Here is a 23331-nt window from a genome sequence, read left to right on the forward strand (position 1 = left end):
ACTATAACCAGATACAGAAGGTTAGCAGTCAACCAAGTAGACAAAACTAGCAGTAAAAAGCCACGGCAGACTCTAAATCGGGAAACCAAAAGGAGTGACTTTCTACGAAGTCCAATTGCCCCTCCTTCCTAGTATCAAACCCAAAAGGTTTTGCCTTGTTCCTTTTATCAAATCTTTGCTTATCCCTCAAAACACAGCTCAAATCATTACAATGAAAGTATCTTCTCAACTACCATCTTCCACAATAGTCTATTAATTTACTTTGTATAGTTATTTTATCATCAGTTATGTGTAACATTGTTACATAGTTTATATACAGTTTGTATACAGTACATGAGACAGGAACATACCTGACGCATTTGAGGAAGAACAATAAAGACAAGTATAATGTACGAGAGGAAATGTAGTAGAAGACGAGGTTGAGGAGATCATTTGAAGGGGGCAGAGGACAATGAACACAATCATGTAGTTTCTTGGAAGGACCGAGCTTCGAGAGAAAAAATCACCAAGGGAATGAGTATAAACAGAGCCCAGGTCTCAAGACGGAGCCCCTGGACAATTGAGAATAAAATAAAAAGAAAATTAGGAAAATGTCACCCTGGTTGCTAAATGAATAAAATATATCAAGAAGGAGATATTAATCAACTTTGTTAAATGGTGTTAGTAAATAAAGTACAACGAAAACTAGAAACTGACTGCTGGATTTTAGCAACAGAGACATTCAGTGGTAACTTTGACCAAAACAATACAGTGGTGATCATCAAAGCCTGACTGAAAGGAATTGAAAAGTGAGAACTCCAGCAGATGAGACGACTCTGGGGATTTCCTGTGAAGTAATAAAGAAAAATGCAATGGAAGCTGGAGGGGAATATGAGGTTGGGAGTTTGGTCTGTACAGGCAGAAGAAATTACAGCATGTTAATGCAGTGATAAAGACAACCCAGTAGAAGGGGAAGCCTGATGAGGCGGGGGGGGGGGGGGGGGGGGTGTGGACAACGTTCTCAATGGCAAGAGGGAAAGAATTTGGTGTGCAAGTAAAGAGACTGGCCTTAGATGGAGCACAGACATCTAGGGAATATATAGGCACAGGCAAGGAGGTAGACACAGTGTATAAGTTTGTGTAAATTATCCTCCTGATGCTACTGTTTTCTTAATGAAATGGAAAAGTTATTAGTTCAGAGTAAGGGTTAAAAAGGGGGCATTGTTGGTCCTATAAAACACATTTTAATTATTATATGGCTAATATATTATTTATAAATTTTGCTCACTTTATTCTCCACTTAAATTTAAAACCTGGAATGGAGAACACAAGATGTTTATCAGTATTGGACAAATAGATTCACTGACTTTAAATGAACCTATGATCTAGCTGATTAAGTACCTATAGAGCATCTACAAAACAGAGCATAGGACTTCCCTGGTGGTCCAGCAGTTAAGAATCCGCCTGCCAATGCAGGGAACGAACACAAGTTCAATCCCTGGCCCAGGAAGATTCCACATGCTATGGGGAAGCTAAGGCACCACCACTACTGAAACCCACACGCCCTGGAACCCATGCTCCACAACAAGAGAAGCCCCCAGAGGAGAGTCCAGCCCTGCACAGCTAGAGCAAGCCAACACGCAGCAACAGAGACCCAACAGAGCCAAACAGACACCACAACTTTAAAACTAAAACAGGGCATAAAAACCGAACCTGAGTGTCAATGAGATCTACTCTTCCAGCTCAAGCACCATGCCTACAGACAGCTCTCCTCCTCCTAAAGTCCTAGAGCATTTATCCTTTATGTACACTTTCACAGAATTCTATGCGACAGGGCATAATAGCCTAGCAATTATAGAAACATGATATATCGCAGTGCAACGAAGATAAATGAAGAGAGAATACTCAAAATCTGAAACAGATCCAAACTGATTTTTTTAATTTAGTTTATTGTGAATTATTTCAAATCAGTAGAGGAAAGGCTTGATCATTCAGATCAAATAAGGACATCCAGAAAACTTGAAAAACTGTATAAAGTACTTCAAGAAAACACATGAAAATAAGTGAATTCATCTTATATACTGCATAGCTGAAAAAGTTTAAAAGTTTACAAGTGTATTAAATCTACAATAAAAATTTTTTTAAACTTGATTCTACAAACCAATAAAAAAACATATTAATCAATTCCTAAAAAGGCCATCAAAATACAAAAACTTATCTAAATTTCTATTCTTTAGTTAGTCACTACAACAAAAGTATAATCGCCCCAGAGTCCATAATACAAATATAAAATTATTTTTTACAACAAGAGGAAAAGATTCAAAGCAATCAAAAGATAAGATACTCTAACAAACCAAACACTGAATTGCCTAACATGGGAACTCCATTTACAACTTCCTAAAATTAACTTTACAGACTATACTGGAATCTTAAAGCTGAGGTGCAATTTCTCCTTGTATACTGCAATACATACTTATTTCTATGACTCACAGCTTATTAACACATCCCTTAAATTATTTCAGCAATACCCCATCTAGAGTACTGCTACCCTCATCTGAAACAAACCCAACCAAAGCCAGAGATGAGTAATGAAATTAACTTCTCCATTAGGTATCATGTCACAACACATGAAACTTCTATTTCATTTGTTCTCTTTTAACCAGACTCATTGTCTTCCCTTTAATACAAGACTAGATAAATCAGTTTGAACAGCTTCTCCAAAAAACCGGATCCTCATAGCTGGTAGCTTCTGAGAGTTATGCCAATCCTTCAGATTTTTGCTTATCCATCAAGCCCCAGCTAGTCCATTTTCTCAGGAAAAGACACTGTTCATTTTAAAACATATCCACAGGAAATAACCTGGTTAAGTTTATTCTGTAAAGAAAGCTAACTTAAGTTAGACAAATTAAAAGCTTTACTACCAGAAACGTAATAAGACATTTAAATAATTAGTATTTCAAATCAATACATAAAATCAGTTTCTAAAGATGAATATAAATCATCAAAATTGTTCAAAAAATTAACATTAGAACATGAAATTCGTACCACTGATGTATCTGTAACACGGTTACACCATATACAGGAGACTTCCCCTAAAATCTACAGTCTTAAAATCTACTTCTTCACAAGATCTCTAGGTTGGAAGAGGCCATCTAATTCAACTACATCCATCTGAATGGTCAGCAATTTTATGCTTATTAGGAATAAACACCTCCCATAAGTTCCTTCTATAAAGACTTCAGAATATTCTTCCTAGTTTTGATCCACAGTCTTCCTCCCATAACTTCTCCTTGTGGCCCTCTAACCACCCTAAACCTCATCAATTGTGTCCAATTCCACTACCACAAGGCAGTCCTAATAACTGATGCATGGTATTGATCAAATTTATCAACAAACAGAAAACATACTTCAAACCCTGTCATCTTTTGGGTAAGTTTTGCTAGGGTGTTAAAGTGACAGCATTCATCACTCACTAACGTCTGACTCTGTGATGCCATGGATTGTAACGTGCCAGGCTCCTCTTGTCCTGGAATCCTCCAGGCAAAAATCCTGTAGTGGGTAGCCATTCCCCTTTCCGGGGGATCTTACCGACCTAGGGACTGAAACCCGGTCTTCTGCACTGCAGACAGATTCTTTACCGTCTGAGCACCAGGAAAGTTAAAAAGTGTTAAGCTAAAGTGCATCACCTTAGGTCACTCATCAATGAGGGTACTAAAATGATAAAATAATATATTTATTCTTGCCTATTCCCAAAAAAGACATAATACTTAATATCATTTCACAAACTAAACATGAAATGTAAATGACAAGACAAGAATGTCAAATGCTATTCAAAAAACTCCAAGGAACTATTGGAAAACTTCACTAGGAAATAAGAATGTTTACCTCTTGACCAAAAACTGCCAAATAAATATAAAAAGCCCCAAATACGTAAGAAAATTTTAGTATAAAATCAGAGAGCCATTTCAAGTCAGTAAGTAAATCTATGATTTAATAAATAGTATCAGCACAAATGGAAGCCACTGTGGGGAAAAATTAAAGCCCCTAACTAAATTATACATGGATCAAAGTTTTATAGGTTAAAAAGTTAAACAATGAAAAACTAGAAGACAAATGTATTTCTTTTCATGTAAAATAATTTTGTTTGTAAAAGGGTTTTTTCCTCCCCCTATGTCTCATGTAATACTCAAAGCCATCAAGGAAAAAACAGGAAAAACCGACCCAGAAAACACTGTAAAGATTTTATGAAAAAATAAGGGACTAAACTCAAAAAAGACAAAGGTCTGGTAGCCTTAACTTACAAACATCACCAAAAATGTGAGAAAAAGATGAACACAAGACAGAAAGGTTAAAGGACACCTTTACAAGATTCCTAGAGGGGAAAAAAATATCCAACATATATATATATATATATATATATATACACACACACACACACACACACACTTTAATGCAACCTCACTCATATTAACGAAATGCAAATTAAAACAATGTTACCTTTTCCCACTTAAACTGGCAGGGAAGGAACATGCGGGAATGAGGGATTACCAAACAGGAATGAGGAAATTTCGGAGATGACACACATGTACACCATCCTGACTGTGGTGACGGTTTCATCAGCGTACACGTGTCAAAATTTATCATATTGTACACTTAAATACATGCAGTTCATTGTTCGTCAATTATACCTCAATAAAACTGTATTTAAAAATTTTGGTATGAACTAGGAAGTATGAAAACCAGTATTCTCAGGTACTGTTAACTTGATTATAACTAATGCAATCTCCTAGACAGATATAAGAATAATGCATACTCTTCAAGAGAGAAAACTCCTTCTCTGGTAGTTTACTGTAATCACACAAAGACACACTAAAAAGAGTGTTCACTGTCAGTAAAGCAACTTTAAAATAAGAAAGAACCGTATGTCCAACATTAGGGAAACGATTAAATAACCATACAGCAGAGCTTCACATGTAAAGTGGCAAGACATTCAAAAATATCGTCAATAAACCAAATATACATAAAAAGCGAGTTGCACAAGGCTCAGATGGTAAAGAATCTGCCTGCAATGCAGGAGACCCAGGTTTTGATCCCTGGGTGGGGAAGATCCCCTGGAGAAGGAAATGGCAACCCACTCCAGTATTCTTGCCTGGAGAATTCCACAGACAGAGGAGCCTGGTAGGCACAGTCCATGGGGTCACAAGAAGTAGGACACAACTGAGTGACTAACACTATCACTACTACATATGGAGAAAATTCCCTTTAAGTAACACAGTCATGCTTATACACACTTAGAGAGCTCCTGAAAGGACACAACAGAAACCATTAACTCTATGGTGACTTCTGGGTACCTGTCTGGTAACTTTTCATCTTAAATCTTTCAGAAGGTTTACATATTTTCCACCGTGCGTATATTATTTTCATAATATAATTTAAGCTTAAACTGAATTCACTGTATTTTAAAATTATAAATTAAACCATGATTTTAAGGACTAATTTAAGGACTCCATTTCTTAAATTGGAAGTGAAAACTCTTTCAATTAAATGTTACAGAAGTTGCTTTGTTTTGAAATAGACATGTTTTTCAGAAATTAAGGGAAATCCTGGGAGACAGGGAATATGATATAGGAACTGAAAGTATTAATGGCCACTTAAGACTATCACAGGAAACATGAGGCTATAAGTTGGGGAAGTAGAAATGAGACAGGTACATAAAACTGGGACTTTTTAAGGGGTCCAAGTCAGCAAATGGCAACCCTCTCCAGTATTTTTGCCTGGAAAATCCCAGGGAGAGAGGAGCCTGGTGGGCTAGATAGTCCAGAGTCCCAAAGAGTCAGACACAAGTGAGTGACTGTATACATTATACACTCAAGTCAGCAAAGGGTCAACTAAAGGAAAAGAAAAGGCCACATTGACGAAAGGAGAAGAGAGAGCTTGCCTCCTTCGCCTCCCACGCAACAGCTCCACAGAAAGCTTCCATTAAGACTTTGTAAGAGAGGGGCTTCCCTGGTGGTTCAGTGGTCAGGAAGCCGCCTTCTAAGGCAGGGTACACAGGCTCAATCTCTGATGGGGAACTAAGATCCCACATGTCACGGGGCAACTAAATCCTCACATCGTAACTAGTGAGCCCTCAGGCCACAGCTGGAGAGCCCACGAACTCTGGAGCCCTCATGCCACAACTAGACCCCTGCACTCTACAGCCCACATGCCCCAAGTAGAGCGAGGCCCGAAAGCTGCAACCAAGAGCCCACATAAGGAAGCAGAGACCCACGTGTCACAACAAAGACTCAACACAGCCAAAAACAAACGTGGTGTTTTCTTAATCAAATTTAAAAAAAAAAAAAAAGATTTTATAGGAGAACAGCCAAAATGGTGGAGTAGAAAGACCCTAAACTCACCTACCCTCATGAGCACGCCAAATTTACAACTACCTGTAGAACAACCATCAATGAAAAAAACTGGAAACTACCCACAAAGATTCTCTATAACTAAAGACGTAAGAGCTTCTTCCCTGGTGGCTCAGACAGTAAAGAATCTGCTGCCAATGCAGGAGACCCGGGTTTGATCCCTGGGTCGCGAAGATCCCCTGTAAAAAGGAATGGCTACCTGCTCCAGTATTCTTTCCTGGAAAATTCCATGGACAGAGGAGCCTGGCGGGCTCCAGTCCAAAGGCATAGGGAAGGGACCACAACGAGACCGGTAGGAGGAGCAGAGTTGTGATACAATCAAATCCCATAATATTCTGCATGGGCAACCCACAAACTGGAAAATAACCGTATTGCAAAGGGTCTCCCAGAGGAGTTAAGAGTTCTGAGCCCCCATGTCAAGGTTCTGGCAATAGGCAGATGAGCCATCCAGAGCCCTTGGCTTTGAAGGCCAATAGAGCTTAACTGCAGGAGCCCCCTGGGACTGGAGGAAAATAAAGACTTCATTCTTAAAGGCTGCACACAAAATCTCATGTGCACCAGGATCCAGGGCAAAAGCAGAGTTGATAGGAGCTAGGCTAGACCCATCTGTCACTCTTAGAGAGTCTATGAGAGAGGCAGGGGGCAGCTTCAGGGGGAGGTAAGGGGAGAGTATCTAAGAAAATGAATCAGACCTAAAATCTATGGTAACAGTGCTATAGCTCTATAGAAGCCCTGAGCCTGGAGAGGGAAAAGGGCAAAAATCCAGCCTCACAGCAAATTTAAAATTAAAACTAATCCCTTAATATCAAATATCAAGCCAGTATTCACATCTCCCCAACTGCTGTGTAAATATTTTTTCAGTTATTCTGTATTGAATGATATGTTTATTTCTTGTCTCCTTTCATTTGTCATCCCTATATCTCTTTTATTATTCAGTTTCTTGTAATCCATAGAATTTGGGGTTGGAAAAATCAGACAGTTTTCTTGTAGAGATTCTCAGTATGAATTTTGTCAATGGAATCCCCACAGTGTTAACAAGTTTTTGCTTCGTTTTTGTCTTTTCTATTTCCTATAAATTGGTGGTTAAATGTAAAGGCTAGATCAGATTTAGGATTATGACCTCAGTGGAAGACTAAGGCACAGACAACATGGTGCATTTCCAAAAGTTTGCTTTTTATTTGGCTGCACCAGGTCTTAGTTGTGGCATGCGGGGACTTCATTCTTTTTGTTAGGCATGTGGGATCTTTCGTTACAGCAGGAGAACTCTTAGTTGCAACACGTGGGATCTAGCTCCCTGACCAGGGATAGAACCTGGGTCCCTTGCACTGGGAGCTCAGAATCTCAGCCACTGGAGCACCAGGGAAGTCCCTCAATGTCTCCATGATATTACCAACTACTGGAGATCTTTGCCTAGACATTATTTATTAAGAGATGCAAAATGGTGATATTCTAAGTCTATCCCTCTTTCTTTCTTACATAGAATACATCTACAGAAAAAAACTTCTCTTATGACCTATTTGGCTACCCTGAGATACAATTCATATAAGAAAAGTACGATAAATGCTTATTTTTCTTTACTTACCAAAATTGTTAAAATAATGTGTTAGCCCAAGAGCAACTTTTTTTAATTTTCAGCATTACGAACTTAAAAATTAAACATACAATATTTGACTAGCTTCAATTCATTAGTTATTGTCTTTACTGATGTTCAAATTGTCCCCTTTTTTAATTTTAGTTTTTACACTGAAGTATAACTGAATTACAGTGTTGTGTTAATTACTGCTGTACAGCAAAGCGACTCAATATATATACACACTCTTTTTCATATTCTTGATTCCATATGGGTTATCACAAGATACTGAATATAGTTTCCAGCACTATCCAGTAGGACCTTGTTGTTTATCCATTCCATGTATATCAGTTCATATCTTCTAATCCCAAACTCCCAATCAAACCCTCTCCCAGCCCCTCCCGTGTGTGTGTGACTCTTTATGACCCCATGGACTGTAGCCCTCCAGGCTCCTCTGTCCATGGGATTCTCCAGGCAAGAATACTGGACTGGGCTGCCATTCCCTTCTCCAGAGGATCTTTCCAATCCAGGGATTAAACCTGGGTCTCCCACACTACAGGCAGATTCTTTACCCTCTGAGCCACCAGGGAAGTCCATCCTCCTTGGCAACCACCAATCTATTCTCTACGTCCCTGATTCTGTTTCTGTTTCATAGATAGGTTCGTTTGTGTCATATTTCAGATTCCACATGCAAGCTACTTCACTTAGTGACAACCTCTAGTTGCATCCATGTTGCTGCAAATGGCATTAATGCACCCTTTTTTATGGCTGAGCCGTTCTCTACTGCACGTATGTACGACATCTTCTTTACCCATTCTTCTGTTGGTGGACATTTAGATAGTTTCCGTGTCCAAGCTATTGTGAATACTGATGCTGTGAGCATACAGGTACATCTACCTTTTTGAATTATAAGTTTGCCTGGATATATGCCCAGAAGTGGGACTGCTGGGTCACACGGTAATCCTATTTTCAGTTTTCTGAGGAAACTCCATATTGTTTTCCACAGTGCCTGCAGTAACTTACATTCCCACCAACAGTGTAAGAGGATTTCCTTTCCTCCAGAAATTTTTAAATAATTATATAAAATATATACATGGTTCCAAAGTCAAGTATAAAGCAAAAGGGAAATCCAGAGCATAAACTGTACCCCTGTGTTCTTCTTAGGCCTCCCTCATGGCTCAGATGGTAAAGAATCTGCCTGCAATGCAGGAGACTTGGGTTCGATCCCTGAGTCAGGAATATCCCCTGGAGAAGGAAATTGCAACCCACTCTAGTATTCTTGCCTGGAGAATCCCACGGACAGAGAAGCCTAACGGCCTGCAGTCCACGGGGTCACAAAGAGTAGGACACAACTAAGCTGCTTGCTCTGACCCATAGATTGCTCTTCTACACTATATTCCTCTCCATCATAGGAAACTGTCATTTTTTAGATTTCATTCAATACTCCCCTAAACATGAGATCTCTACACACACACACACACACACACTTACCTCCCTCTTTCTCAGTATATGTTTTCATCTTGGAAACACTTCTATCCACCTTGCTTTCTCTTTTTAACTGTTTCAGAACAAACCTAGCTTGCAACTAGATGAAGAGTGAGACAGGTAAAAACAGTTAAAAAAATAATAATTTTGAGGTGGGGGATGGAAATCGTCACTAATGGAAAAAAGGTTTAAAAAAAAAAAAACTCCACTCAAAATGTACTCAATAAATAAATAAACCAAAACACAGGAAGAAATTTAATAATGTGGGGAGGAAAAACATGAATTCACACCAGATGGTATTAGTCTGACAAAGATTTTTAAATGTGATCATGTTGAAGCTGTCAGAGTGATAAAGGAATCTTTTTACAAAATAGCAAAAAGGTTATAAAACAAAAACTGAGACAAATGAAACAGGCAGGTGTATATGAAAAAGCAACTCCAAATCTAAGAAATGAAAATTGTAAATACTGCCATGTAGGCTCAATAGACAGAATAAACTCTAGACCAGACAGAAGCAGAAGAAAAACATAAATTGCTGCCCTAGGATTAGGCATAGAAAAATAAAGAGGAAAAAAACTGAAAGAACAATTGAAATACACAGCGGATAAACTAACAGACTCCAACACAGGTCAACCAAAAGAGAAGAAACTTGAAAATAATAGGAGCTATTAATACATTTAAAGAGCTGAGAATGTTCCAAAACTGAAGAAAGATCTGGTTCCTCAGACTGTATGTATACTCCGAAATAGGTCTACACTCACAGGGCACTACAATAAAACCATAAAACATCAAGCACAGACAGCTCCAATTTTAGGAAAATAACTAACCAGACTACTTCACAACAAATGTCCTTAATAACTGCAGAAAACCACAGGCAAACAATGGCACCACTGAAATGTTTACAAATCTTTAACTTCATACGGGGGTTGGGGGAGAGTGAAGACTTCAAAGTTTACTAGACAACCATCAATAACTTAATGTTCTTACATAATATTTACCTATGACTCTAAAAGCAAGGTGTGAACAGCACATAATACTAATAACTCAAATATGTATTTCAAAAGTATCTACTTAATTGACATATTTTACTACTTAAAAAAAAACTGAAATGAAAAGCAGTAGAATTTTGGAGAAAATACAGCAGCAGCACAAAAGGGAAAAAAGAATCAACTCAAGAACGAATTATGAAATGTAACATTAAATTTCCTAAGACAACATGTAAGAATATCTTTATATCCTTGAGGTAGAAAAGGATTTCTTAAACAAGACATAAACTATAAAACACAAATCCTGAGAAATTCTACTAAATTAACAGGTTTAACTTTCATTAACAAAGAAACCATAAGAGAATGAAAAACACAAACCACAAAGTGGGAAAAGACATTTGCGATATGTGATAAGCAAAAAATTAGTATTCTGAACATAAAAGAACTCCTATCAAAGAGAAAAACAAGGACTTCCCTAAGTTCAGTTCAGTTCAGTCACTCAGTTGTGTCCGACTCTTTGCGACCTCATGGACCACAGCACACCAAGCCTCCCTGTCCATCACCAACTCCTGGAGTTTACCCAAACTCATGTCCATGGAGTCGGTGATACCATCCAACCATCTCATCCTCTGTTGTCCCCTTCTCCTCCTGCCCTCAATCTTTCACAGCATCAGGGTATTTTCAAATGAGTCAGCTCTTCGCATCAGGTGGCCAAAGTGTTGGAGTTTCAGCTTCAACATCAGTCCTTCCAATGAACACCCAGGACTGACTTCATTTAGGATGGACTGGTTGGATCTCCTTGCAGTCCACGGGACTCTCAAGAGTCTTCTCCAACACCACAGTTCAAAAGCATCAATTCTTTGGTGCTCAGCTTTCTTTACAGTCCAACTCTCACATCCATACATGACTACTGGAAAAATCATAGCCTTGACAGACGGACCTTTGTTGGCAAAGTAATGTCTCTGCTTTTGAATATGCTGTTTAGGTTGGTCATAACTTTTCTTCCAAGGAGTAAGCGTCTTTTAAGTTCATGGCTCCAATCACCATCTGCAGTGATTCTGGAGCCCAAAAAAATAAAGTCTGACACTGTCTCCACTGTTTCCCCATCTATTTCCCATGAAGTGATGGGACCGGATGCCATGATCTTAGATTTCTGAATGTTGAGCTTTAAGCCAACTTTTTCACTATTCTCTCACTTTCATCAAGAGGCTCTTTAATTCTTCACTTTCTGCCATTAAGGGTGGTGTCATCTGCATATCTGAGGTTATTGATATTTCTCCCGCCAATCTTGATTCCAGCTTGTGCTTCTTCCAGCCCAGCGTTTCTCATAATGTACTCTGCACAGAAGTTAAATAAGCAGGGTGACAATATACAGCCTTGACGTACTCCTTTTCCTATTTGGAACCAGTCTGTTGTTCCATGTCCAGTTCTAACTGTTGCTTCCTGACCTGCATACAGATTTCTCAAGAGGCAGGTTAGGTGGTCTGGTATGCCCATCTCTTTCAGAATTTTCCACAGTTTATTATGATCCACACAGTCAAAGGCTTTGGCATAGTCAATAAAGCAGAAGTAGATGTTTTTCTGGAACTCTCTTGCTTTTTTGATGATCCAGAGGATGTTGGCAATCTGATCTCTGGTTCCTCTGCCTTTTCTAAAGCCGAACATGTGGAAGTTCACGGTTCGCATATTGCTGAATCCTCACTTGGAGAATTTTGAGCATTACTATGGTAGCAGGTGCTGCTGTTGCTGCTGCTGCTAAGTAGCTTCAGTCGTGTCCGACTCTGTGAGACCCCAGAGACGGCAGTCCACCAGGCTCCCCTGTCCCTGGGATTCTCCAAGCAAGAATACTGGAGTGGGTTGCCATTTCCTTCTCCGATTCATCAAAGTGAAGTCGTTCAGTCGTGTCCGACTCCTAGTGACCCCATGGACTGCAGGCTTTCAGGCTCCTCCGTCCATGGGATTTTCCAGGCCAGAGTACTGGAGTGGGTTGCCATTGCCTTCTCCGGTAGCAGGTGAGATGAGTGCAATTGTGTGGTACTTTGAGCATTCTTTGGCATTGCCTTTCTTTGGGATTGGAATGAAAACTGACCTTTTCCAGTCCTGTGACCACTGCTGAGTTTTCCAAATTTGCTGGCATACTGAGTGCAGCACTTTCACAGCATCATCTTTTAGGATTTGAAATAGCTCAACTGAAATTCCATCACCTTCACTAGCTTGGTTCGCAGTGATGCTTCCTAAGGCCCACTTGACTTCACATTCCAGGATGTCTGGCTCTAGGTGAAGGATCACACCATCGTGATTATTGGGTCAGGAAGATCTTTTTTGTACAGTTCTTCTGTGTATTCTTGTCACCTTTTCTTAATATCGTCTGCTTCTGTTAGGTCCATACCATTTCTGTCCTTTATTGTGTCCATCTTTGCATGAAATGTTCCCTTGGTATCTCTGATTTTCTTGAAGAGATCTCTAGTCGGTCCCATTCTATTGTTTTCCTCTATTTCTCTGCACTGATCACTGAGGAAGGCTTTCTTACCTCTCCTTGCTATCCTTTGGAACTCTGCATTCAAATGGGTGTATCTTTCCGTTTCTCCTTTGCTTTTCGCTTCTCTTCTTTTTACAGCTATTTGTAAGGCCTCCTCAGACAGCCATTTTGCTTTTTGACATTTATTTTTCTTGGGGATGGTCTTGATCTCTGTCTCCTGTCCAATGTCTCGAACCTCTGTCCATAGTTTATCAGGCACTCTGTCAGATCTAGTCCCTTAAATCTATTTCTCACTTCCACTGTATAATCGTAAGGGATTTGATTTAGGTCATCCTGAATGGTCTAGTGGTTTTCCCTACTTTCTTCAATTTCAGTCTGAATTTGGCATTAAGGAGTTCATGAGCTGAACCACAGTCAGCTCCTGGTCTTGTTTTTGATGACTGTATAGACCTAGTGGGCAGGACTCTGCCTGCCAATGCAGGGGACAAAGGTTCAGTCCCTGGACTGAGCAGATCCACATGCCACAGAGAAGCTAAGCCTGCGCACCTCAGCTGCCGCGCCCTTACTCTGGAGCTGTGAGCCGCAATTAGAGAGACCACTGCAAAGAGCAGCCAACACTCCTCAACCAAGAGTCAGCCCCGCTCCCCACACATGCACAGCAACGGAGACCCAGCACAACCAAAAACAAGTTACTTTTTAAAAAATAAAGAAAAAAAAACCCAACAGTCATTTCTGAGAAAAGGAAACAAAAATGGCCAGCAAATTTTGCAAAATACATCTCCACTCTATAAGCAAAAATGCAAAACCCACAAGATATCAATTCATGCCCAACTGGCTGTCTAACTTTATTATTTACCATTATTATGTATGGTAGACCCTTAAACAACATGGGAGTGAAATGTAAGGGTCTGATTCACAGATTTTCTTCAATAGTAACTCCCTCAGTACTACACAGCAGATGCCCAACCACAGTTTGAGAGGAACAGGGGCTATGGAGGGCCAATTATAAATTATAGGATGAATTCTGACTGCACAGAGGGTCAGCATCCCTAACCCCCCAAGATGTCAAGGGTCAACTATATAGGAAAGAATGTGGAGAATAAACTGGTACTACAATTATACTGGCAAACAACTCAGCACTACCTAAAGCTGAAAATGAACCTCTCCTACAATTTAGCAGTTCCACTTCAAGCAAGATATAAGGTCCAAAACAATTCATTCAAACTGCTAATCTCAACACATTAGTAGGTAACAAAAATCAACTTAGTAGGTCTTGATTAGCAATCATACTTTTAATGAAACAAACTAGCAACACATAGGCTTTTTCCCCTAAGAAACTTAGTTATATATGTATATATCTGATAATGTATTGAGTCTCATAATGTGCAAGTTATTTCTTATTTTAAGTAAGAACAAAAAAATTTTTTTAAAACACCACCTAGAGACAGTATAGATGCAAGTGCACCAACAGAGCCACACAAGGTATTCGTAACAGCACTGTTTATAATAGCAAAAGAAGACTGGAAACTACCCAAATGCCCATCAACAGATAATCAATCAGAAAATATACACACAATGAAATTCCATGTAGAAGTGAAAGTGAATGAATCAAAGTTATATACAACATGGAAGAAAAATATTAGGACAATAAAGTTGAAGGGAAAAAGGAAGTTGCAAATAAACTCATACAGAAGGATCCCATTTATAGTGTTTAGAAAGAAAAAAAAAATACAAAAAGGGATTATACACTACAGTAACTGAAACTATACCCAGAAATGAAAACACCAAATTATATGAGAAGCTTGAGAAATTCACTTCACAGAAATCATGTTCAGCCACCTGAGACATCCAGGTTACAAAAATTATGTAAAATAATTATAGAACACATTTCAAATAAACATGATTTCCCAATAAAGTAAACAAGTACAGTCCAGAAGCACATAAATTCAACCTGTGGGTGGACTTTTAAAATTTAAGGAAACAAGTGTTCAACAACACAGCATTCAGAACATTGGGGAGCCTTCAATGTAGCTTGTTCAAATTTATTTCAAAGATAAATAGATCTAGACATATGCAATCACTAAATAATTTATATACATATTTCACTTAGAAAACTTACATTACTGATCAATAAGATTAACTGGTACTAAGCAGAGAAGTATTTTTGCTGAAATTCATGTATTAAATTTTATTTTCCATCCCACTCCCAAGAGTCAACTTGAAACCCTTATTCTTGAAGTCTCACTTTACATGGCATTCCATGTAAATCAACTAGTCGTGCTAATGGAGGAGGACGATGGTACCAATGACAAGGAAAGCAGAAGGCTCAATGAGTCCCAATCATTTGCAAACACCAGACAACTGATTCACTCATTTTCAATGCATGAAGCAGGCCACCAAGAGCAAGTGCTCTGGGACAGCCTAGAGGGATAGGGTGGGGAGGGAGGCTGAATAGGGAGTTCAGGATAGGGGGGAACACATGTTTACCTATGGCCGATTCATGGATGTACGGCAAAAAAAAACCCGTCACAGTATTGTATTTATCCTCCAATTAAAATAAATTAATTTTTTAAATTAAATCTAGCAAGCAGTACCTAAGTACCAAGAATACAGTTCGCAGTGGTGAGCAAGACAAAGTGTCTGCCTCATAATGCTTATATTCTTACAGGTGAAACAGATATCAAACAAATAAATAAGCATAAATTATCAGTTCAGTTCAGTTGCTCAGTCGTGTCCAACTCTTTGCGACCCCATGAACCGCAGCACGCCAGGCCTTCCTGTCCATCACCAACTCCCAGAGCTTACTCAAACTCACGTCCATCAAGTCGGTGATGGCATCCAACCATCTCATCCTATATCGTCCCCTTCTCCTGTCTTCAATCTTTCCCAGCATCAGGGTCAAATGAGTCAGTTCTTCACATCAGGTGGCCAAAGTATTGGAGTTTCAGCTTCAGCATCAGTCTTTCCAATGAATATTCACACTGATTCCCTTTAGGGTTGACTGGTTTGATCTCCTTGCAGTCCAAGGGACTCTCAAGAGTCTTCTCCACCACCACAGTTCAAAAGCATCAATTCTTGGGCGCTCAGCTTTCATTATAGTCCAACTCTCACATCCACACATGACTACTGGAAAAACCGCGCTTTGACTAGATGGACTTTTGTTGGCAAAGTAATGTCTCTGCTTTTAATATGCTGTCTAGGTTGGTTACAGCTTTATGATGTTAGGTAATAACTGATAATGCAATGAAGAAAAATATAAAGCTCAGATGAAGAGGACATGCATTTTGGTGATCAGCGTTGGCCTTTCCGAAATAACCACTGAGCAATGCCTACAAGATCACATGGAAGTAGCGTATAATGCACATACATAGGAATTAAGACGGAAAATTTTCTTATAAATTAAAAAGATCATAGTCTACCTACTGCTTTCTATATAAAATATTTTATAGCATTTGGTTTTAAGTAGCTTTTACTATTTTCTCCCCTTGGAAAACTTTAGGACCTCAAATTTAAGTCACTAGCTTTCAGAGTTAATCCTCTAGCTCCAGGGGAAAGAAATCTTTATAACCTTAATCCAACTTTATAATACCTAACAACAGACAACAGCACATGAACAGCGCTTCTTTTTTTTCCAGAAAACATTCTTATAAAACAGCTCAATGGATGAGAATGGGCTCTAGAGTCAGAATATCTAGTTCAAATTCAGGTTCCTCCTTTTCTTTGCTCTGTATCTTTGGACAAATTATTTAACCTGCCTCCATTGTTTCCATCAAATACCATCTCTCTCATAAGGCTGTGGAGAGGATTCAATATGATATTATACATAAAGTATTTACAAAGTCTTAAACAGCAAATAAGCACTCTAGTGTTAGCTATCACTTATGTAGCAACTACTAAGATAAAATAAGCAAGGCAAATGAGTCTCAGGCAGGTAAATCTACATATAAAGTAAGTGGTTTTAAGAAGCAAAGCCAAATTCAAACCCAAGTTCTTCAGACTCCCTAGCACCCACACTTTATCCACTTACACCACATATTACACAATTAAAGAACTGTGCAATAAGAAACTTGCATAGAAGATTAGAATTAATAAGGTCTAAGACCTACAGGTCTCCTAGTTACTACTGACTTTCAGACCAAACTGTTTCCTTGGCAACTTAAGTGACTCATGTATAAGAATAAATAATAATCATCACACATTTTCCAGTGAGAATGTAGCACATCATCAAGGCTCTTGATAGACAATGTAATTACTAAAAATCATACAAGTTCTCATAACTAATTGCAGATGTCACTGAGAATCAAAATAAAGAAATGTGGATAAATGACATTTTCTACTAGCAAATGGTAGACAGCTAGGGTCCTGTAAGAACTACTCAATATAGAAGCTATCTTAAAGGACCTCTCACTGGATTAAATGACATTTGTCCCCTTGGTTAAAAATACAGGGGCTGGTGTCTACAGAAAGCTAAATGCTCTGGCTAACAACCTACTCACTTATATATTTTATTCCTATAAGTCAATTAAATGACTAACAAAGATCAAGCTTTCATTTCTACAAAACTAAGTTAAATCCTCTGGAAGGCCTTAATAAGGATTGGAAAAACCCAGAATGGTTTTGAAGTTTGAAAGTTTCATTTTACTTTTTAAAGAAACAATACTAGAAATCATAGACAATGCTCTCAGGGTATGATGCATAGAAAAAAGATCAGGAGACCTCTACTCAAAGACAAGAGATTGATCCTAATAAAACGAGAGGCAAGTAAAAGTACCTGCTTAAAGTTAAAACCAAGTGCGCAGATACCTTGAGTTCTTGCTTTAACCAACTTTTTAAATGACCTAACCAATGATCCTAATCACATGGGACAGGAAAGGTCTCCACAACAACTCCAACATCCCTTCCTCCATCAAGGTGTTCCCAAAGGTTCCCAGACATTTTTCTTGTGCTCTCTGTCTGCTCACAGGAAAGGAGCAAACTGAAAACCACATGTGTCCAAAAATGAGATATGCATCACAGTAAAAAAAAAAAAAAAAAAAAAAACCTGCAGGAGATAAAAATTTTAATTCACTTGTAATAAACAAAACTTTAAAAAAATCTTTATTGAGATTATGTTATGCGCCAAGCACTGCCCTAAACTGCTGGTGCTGTTCATTGGTAAGTTGTGTCTGACTCTTTTGCAACCCCATAGACTGTAGCTCGCCAGGCTCCTCTGTTCTTGGGATTTCCCGGGCAAGAACAGTGGAGTGGGCTACGATTTCCTTTGCCAGGGGATGTTCCCGAACCAGGGATTGAACCCATTTCTCCTGCACTGGCAGGCGGATTCTTTACCACTGAGCAATTCTTGGAATCCATCAATAAACAAAACAGACAAAAAGCCCTGTCATAGAGGTTACATTATAGTGTGTCTGGGAGCAGAGAAAAGAGACAATAAGCAAAATCAACAAGCAAATTTTATAGCTTGTTGGAAAGTGACAATTGCTATGGAAAACAGAACAGGGATCACAAGCAGGGAAGTACAGCTTTAAGTAGGAAAGCAGACTTCTGAAAAACAATTCAAGAGCAGAAGCAGATATGAAGGAGACAAGTGAATGGGTCACAGAGATATCTCACAGAAAAAGTGATTCAAGGAGGGGGAACAACCGGCATAAAGTCCCTAAAACCCTGGGACAGGAGCCAAATATGCAGGAGGCAGAGTAGTCGCTATCTTGGAAGAGGTAAGGGGAGATGGGGAGAGTAGGATGATTCTGTAAGACCTTGTAGATCATAAGGACTTCAGATTTTACGATGAATATGGGAAGTCACTGCAGAATTTTTGAAGAAAGAGGGATGATCTTGTTGCTCTGCTGAAAAAGACTGCAGAGAGCCAGGCCAGAAGCAGAGAAACCCATTAGGAGCTTAACTGCAGAAATCGAGATAAGAGAGAAGACTGGTTTAGACTAGCCTAGTGAGCAATGGAGGTGGTAAGAAGTGACTTGATTCTGGATATATTTTCAAGATAAGACTGAGCCAAGAATACCAAGTATGAATAAGTCAGGGATGATTCCATTTTCTTTTCACTTGAATGTTGGACAGAGCTGCCATCTAGTAAGACAGATTACACTACACCTTAGGCAGGTTTAAAGAGGAACATGGAATTTTAGTTTGAGTTTACTACTTCACATCCAAAAGGAAATTCAAAACAGGTTTTACAGAACACAGTGGGTAAGTCTGGGCTGGATATAAAAATGGAAGCCATCAGCATATAGGTATTTAAAGCCATGACGTTGGATGAGATCACCAGAGGAATATAGAAAGTCAAGTGAACCAAGAGTTGAGCACTTCAAGAGTGAGGACGAATCATAAAGACTAAATAAGGAGAGTAATTAGTAAGAAGAGAAACCCTAAAAGCAATACCCTGGAAGAAGGGGAGTATAAACAATTCATTTTGTGGTAAGTCCCATGTAGTGTACAAATCACTTTGCTGAAACTTGACGTGAGGTTAAAGTTCTTAACTGTAGTAAAGTGATAGGTAATATACTAAAATCATAACTTTTTGAAAAGGAAGTGAAGTCTTCTTACACATTTCTTAGAAATAATAGATTTCCTAATAGAATCATTACTGAAATTATTCTTAGTGCTGAAAGTATGGGCTTTCCAGGTGGCTCAGTGGTAAAGAATCTGCCTGCCAAGCAGGAGACGCGGGTTCGATCTCTGGGTCAGGAAGATCTCCTGGAGAAGGAAAAGGCAACCCACTCCACTATTCTTGCCTGGAGAATCCCATGGACAGAGGAACCTGGCAGGCTACAGTCCATGAGGTTACAAAAGAGTTGGGACAAGATTTGATACAACTTATTGACTAAATAACAAAAACTAAAAGTATACTATTTTACCTATTTTATCTTAAGATAAAACCAATTAAAACCCTATACCACTTTAATAATTAATTTTAAGAGCCTAAATGGCTGATGCTACAATGTATCTCAAAGACTGAGGGGTGGGGTGGGGGGGAACATTTAAAACACCAATTCAACAGCCTGGCATGCAAACAGTTATAAACTGCCATTACTTTTCTCTTTCAAGAGCTCAGATACAGAAGGTTAAGTTAAATCAAACTCCTTAGTCATGATACTAACAATTTTCCCCCTTTCTGCTTAATTTTCTGTTTATAGGGGAAAAAAAGCTTCTATTCTTATCTAAACCAATGTTTTACCTGTGCTTTGTAAATAAACTACATTTTTCAGATCAGAACACACAAAGTCATGTTCACAAATACTGAAAGCGGAAACAATGAAACTCAACTTTATTTATGCATGTTGTTCAGTCGCTAAGTCACGTCCCATTCTTTGCGACCACATGGACTGCAGCATGCCAGGCTTCCCTGTCCTTCACTAACCTCAGGTCCTTCATAAATGTCATACTGATTGCCATTTAATATCTAATTATTAGAATGTTCTCCCTACTAAAAGCAGATTAAAGTCTATAAACTCTAAGGAGGCTTGGAGTGACAGAATCAAGAAAACATCTGCATCAAGCAAAAGAGACTATGATATTAAAGGATACAGAAAAAACTAAAGTGGAAACAAAATGGTAAATTAACGGCTCTTCATAATGTTGACCCTGATCCCATAAGAGTTATACAATACTCAATATTCTTTATAATTTTAAAGTGCTTAATATATTTAAGAAAAAATTTCATCAGGCTTTGTTATATTTTAAGTTTCAGTATGAATCTCAGAAAGGTAAACAGAATGCCTCACTCTTTAAGTGCATCTGATAGAAACAGTTACACTGCTAAAGGCTGCAAATTTAAAAGAGGTATTTCTAATTCAATGTTGGAGGCAAGGGGAAAGGGATGAATTAATGAATTTTCCTTAGAATCTACCAACAATAAACCCAGTTATTTCTTGTTATATCCTTAAAGAAGAGGAGGTGGGGGGGTCGGAGACAGGGGGCGCCTTAATAACACATTAAATATTAAAGTATTTATAGCAAGGCATGTCTACTCAAAACAGATCAACTCAAGAGTACTCTGGTGTTATTCTTGGGACAATCATACCAGTCTCAGCAGCAACTAGTTCAGCCAAGCTGGAGACAGTGATACCATTCGCCAGCTAGGTGAGGTAGTGAAAAGAACCTAATTAACCAAGAATTCAAACTTTAAGAGACGTCCTACACAATTTAGGGTGTTTAGTTCTTTCACCTCAAGATGTTTATCTTTAGCAGAAAATGGTTGTCTAAATTTCTCAAAGGTTTCCACAAAGCATCTCAAAAAACCCCACAACTCTGAACAGTTAACTTCCAACTGCAGCTTTTTAAGCAGTGCTTACTGAGATACCTGCTAAGGAATCCTCTCCTGGAATAGGCCCAACCATGAACTTAAGATTTCTCCTTCCTCCCAAAAGGAACAGCTAGTAGTAAATAACCCATTCCTTAATCTAATCAGGGTGCAGCTTAGCTGAGGTTAGGATGCCGCTCCCCGGTACACACACGCTCCTTCACCACCGACGCGCGGGGCAGCACTGCCCACGTCTGATTACCGTACGACTTCTCTAGGCTGCAGGTTAGGTTTTCTGCCGAGGTCCCCGAAGCCAAAAATCTCCTTGCTGGATAACCAAAGAGGGCAGGGAGAATCCGTAAGGAAGACACACCCCTCGGGGAGAGGAAGAATAACTTCCCCCTTCTCCCGGGCGGTCCCCGGATTTTTCCAAACTCTCCCCTCACGCTGCTTTCCCATCCTCAACCGCCCCACTCCGGGGCCCGGGGACAAGCCCTGGTCGGCGGGCGGGGGCCTGAGCACGGACGAGGGCTGCTTCCCCAAGCACCCCGAGAGCGGCGAGGGCTGAAATTCCAGCATGGCGTAAGCGTGGCCCAGGGCCGCCGCCGGGGACACGCTCCCTCCGTCCACCGGCCGAGGAGGCGGTAATCCGCCTTCCCTCCCGGGGGCCCTCACGCCTGGCTAAAAATAGGCTCCTCGGTCACCCCAGGGCCCTCTCCCGCCGACCTCGCCCTCGGGAGACGTCCTCGGAGGAGGCGCCGCGGCGGAACCGAGGTCGGGCCGGGGCGGCCCGGTGAGGCCGAGAGGCCCCTCGGAGCCCGCCCGCCGCGGCAGCCGGGCCCAAGCTGGAGTCCGGCGGCGGCGACGACCCGGCGCGCGAGGCCTACGGCGGGGCGGCGGCGGGTGGTGTCGGGACCCCGCGGCCGCGCCCCCCGCCCGGCGCGGCCCTCCCGTCGGCCCGGCACCCCGCGGCCGGCGCAGCCCTCCCCCCTCCGCGGTCCCAGCGGTCGGAGCCCGGGCCCGGCGCGGCCTGCTCTCCCTTACCCTGTGCGGCCGGGAAAGGAGACCGGGAACACGCGGCGGCGCCGGCACTACAGCCCGGGCCGCCCGCGCCAAGTCGCCGCCGCCGCAGTTGCTCAGGTGCCGTCGCGCCGCCCGGCAGGAAACGGGCGGCTTCGGGGCGGGGCGGCCCCGGCACGTCCCGGCGTCTGGGCCCCGGCGGTGCCCGGAGACCGGCCCCTTAAAGGGACCGGCGTCGCCGCCTCGGCCCCCGCGCGCTCTCCCGCGCACTCGGGTAAGTCCCAGCGTCCGGCCGGCTCGGGATTCCAGGGCTTTTCTCCCGAGATAACGTCCCGCAGCCAGGTGGAGGGTGGGCGCGCGAGGCACAGCGGAATTCTCTTCTTGCAGGAACCCCCACCCCCCCGCGTCCTTCCTCCAAAGCTGGTTTCGTCTTGCATGGCCCTCCTACCGAAGCACCACCTGGCCCCCCAGACTGGAATTTTTTTTTTTAACCTTAAGCAAATGGTACGCGATTTCACCCAGCCCGTCCCAGATTCCTCCTTGGAAATCACTGGAAAACAAAATCTTCCATCCCTCTGTCTCCAGAGTTCCTCTCTGAATTCGTCGGGCAACCCTGGCGTCAAAGAGAGAGAAAATTTTAAACCGACCTAAATAAATTGTGTGCAAATACTGTGAAGCTGTTGTGTCTGCCAGCCGGTGGCCATTCATTAAGCCCGGGTAAATAACTGGAAGCTGTAACGGAAAGGAGAGGCTGGCCAGAATTCCTGCCTATTAGTTTGCTCTTTGCTAAAAGAATGACAGCGATCTTTCTGGTCCACTGGCGAATGAGATGTGTTTATTATTTACTGCTTATCAATTTCTCCCAGAATGCCAGGCATTGTACAGAACATACACAAAACACTACAAACTCTCCTCAAATGTTATGAGCGCTCAAAATAATTCAAAAGCTTTTAGAGGGTGGATAGGGATACAAGAAATTAAGACTCATCACTAACACCTCCCCCTCCATACTGAAAAAGGGGAACGAGCAATTTTTAAGTAATGAACATCAGAACAGTTCCTACACCAACAGGGTTTCCTTTGTATTGACTGGCTAAAAAGGTACTGTACCTCTATTTTTTTTTCAGGGGTTTCTAAAGACCCTCCAAAGT

The 23331-nt window shown here is 40.8% G+C and overlaps 1 protein-coding gene across 5 annotated transcripts in view; it reads right to left on the reverse strand.

The window, feature by feature from the left end:
• Positions 1–22337, reverse strand: part of KTN1 (kinectin 1) — a 105800-nt gene extending 83463 nt beyond the window's left edge. For 2 of the 5 annotated variants that reach the window (XM_018054107.1, XM_018054106.1), the window contains exon 1: positions 22205–22322. The gene's annotated coding sequence lies outside the window, so the exon portion shown is untranslated. Of the gene's footprint in view, positions 1–22204 lie in introns of all 5 variants that reach the window. The other 3 variants (XM_018054109.1, XM_018054105.1, XM_018054108.1) reach the window with 3 other exon arrangements.

The sequence above is a fragment of the Capra hircus genome, chromosome 10 (genome assembly GCF_001704415.2).
Source record: "Capra hircus breed San Clemente chromosome 10, ASM170441v1, whole genome shotgun sequence".
Lineage (NCBI taxonomy): Eukaryota > Metazoa > Chordata > Mammalia > Artiodactyla > Bovidae > Capra > Capra hircus.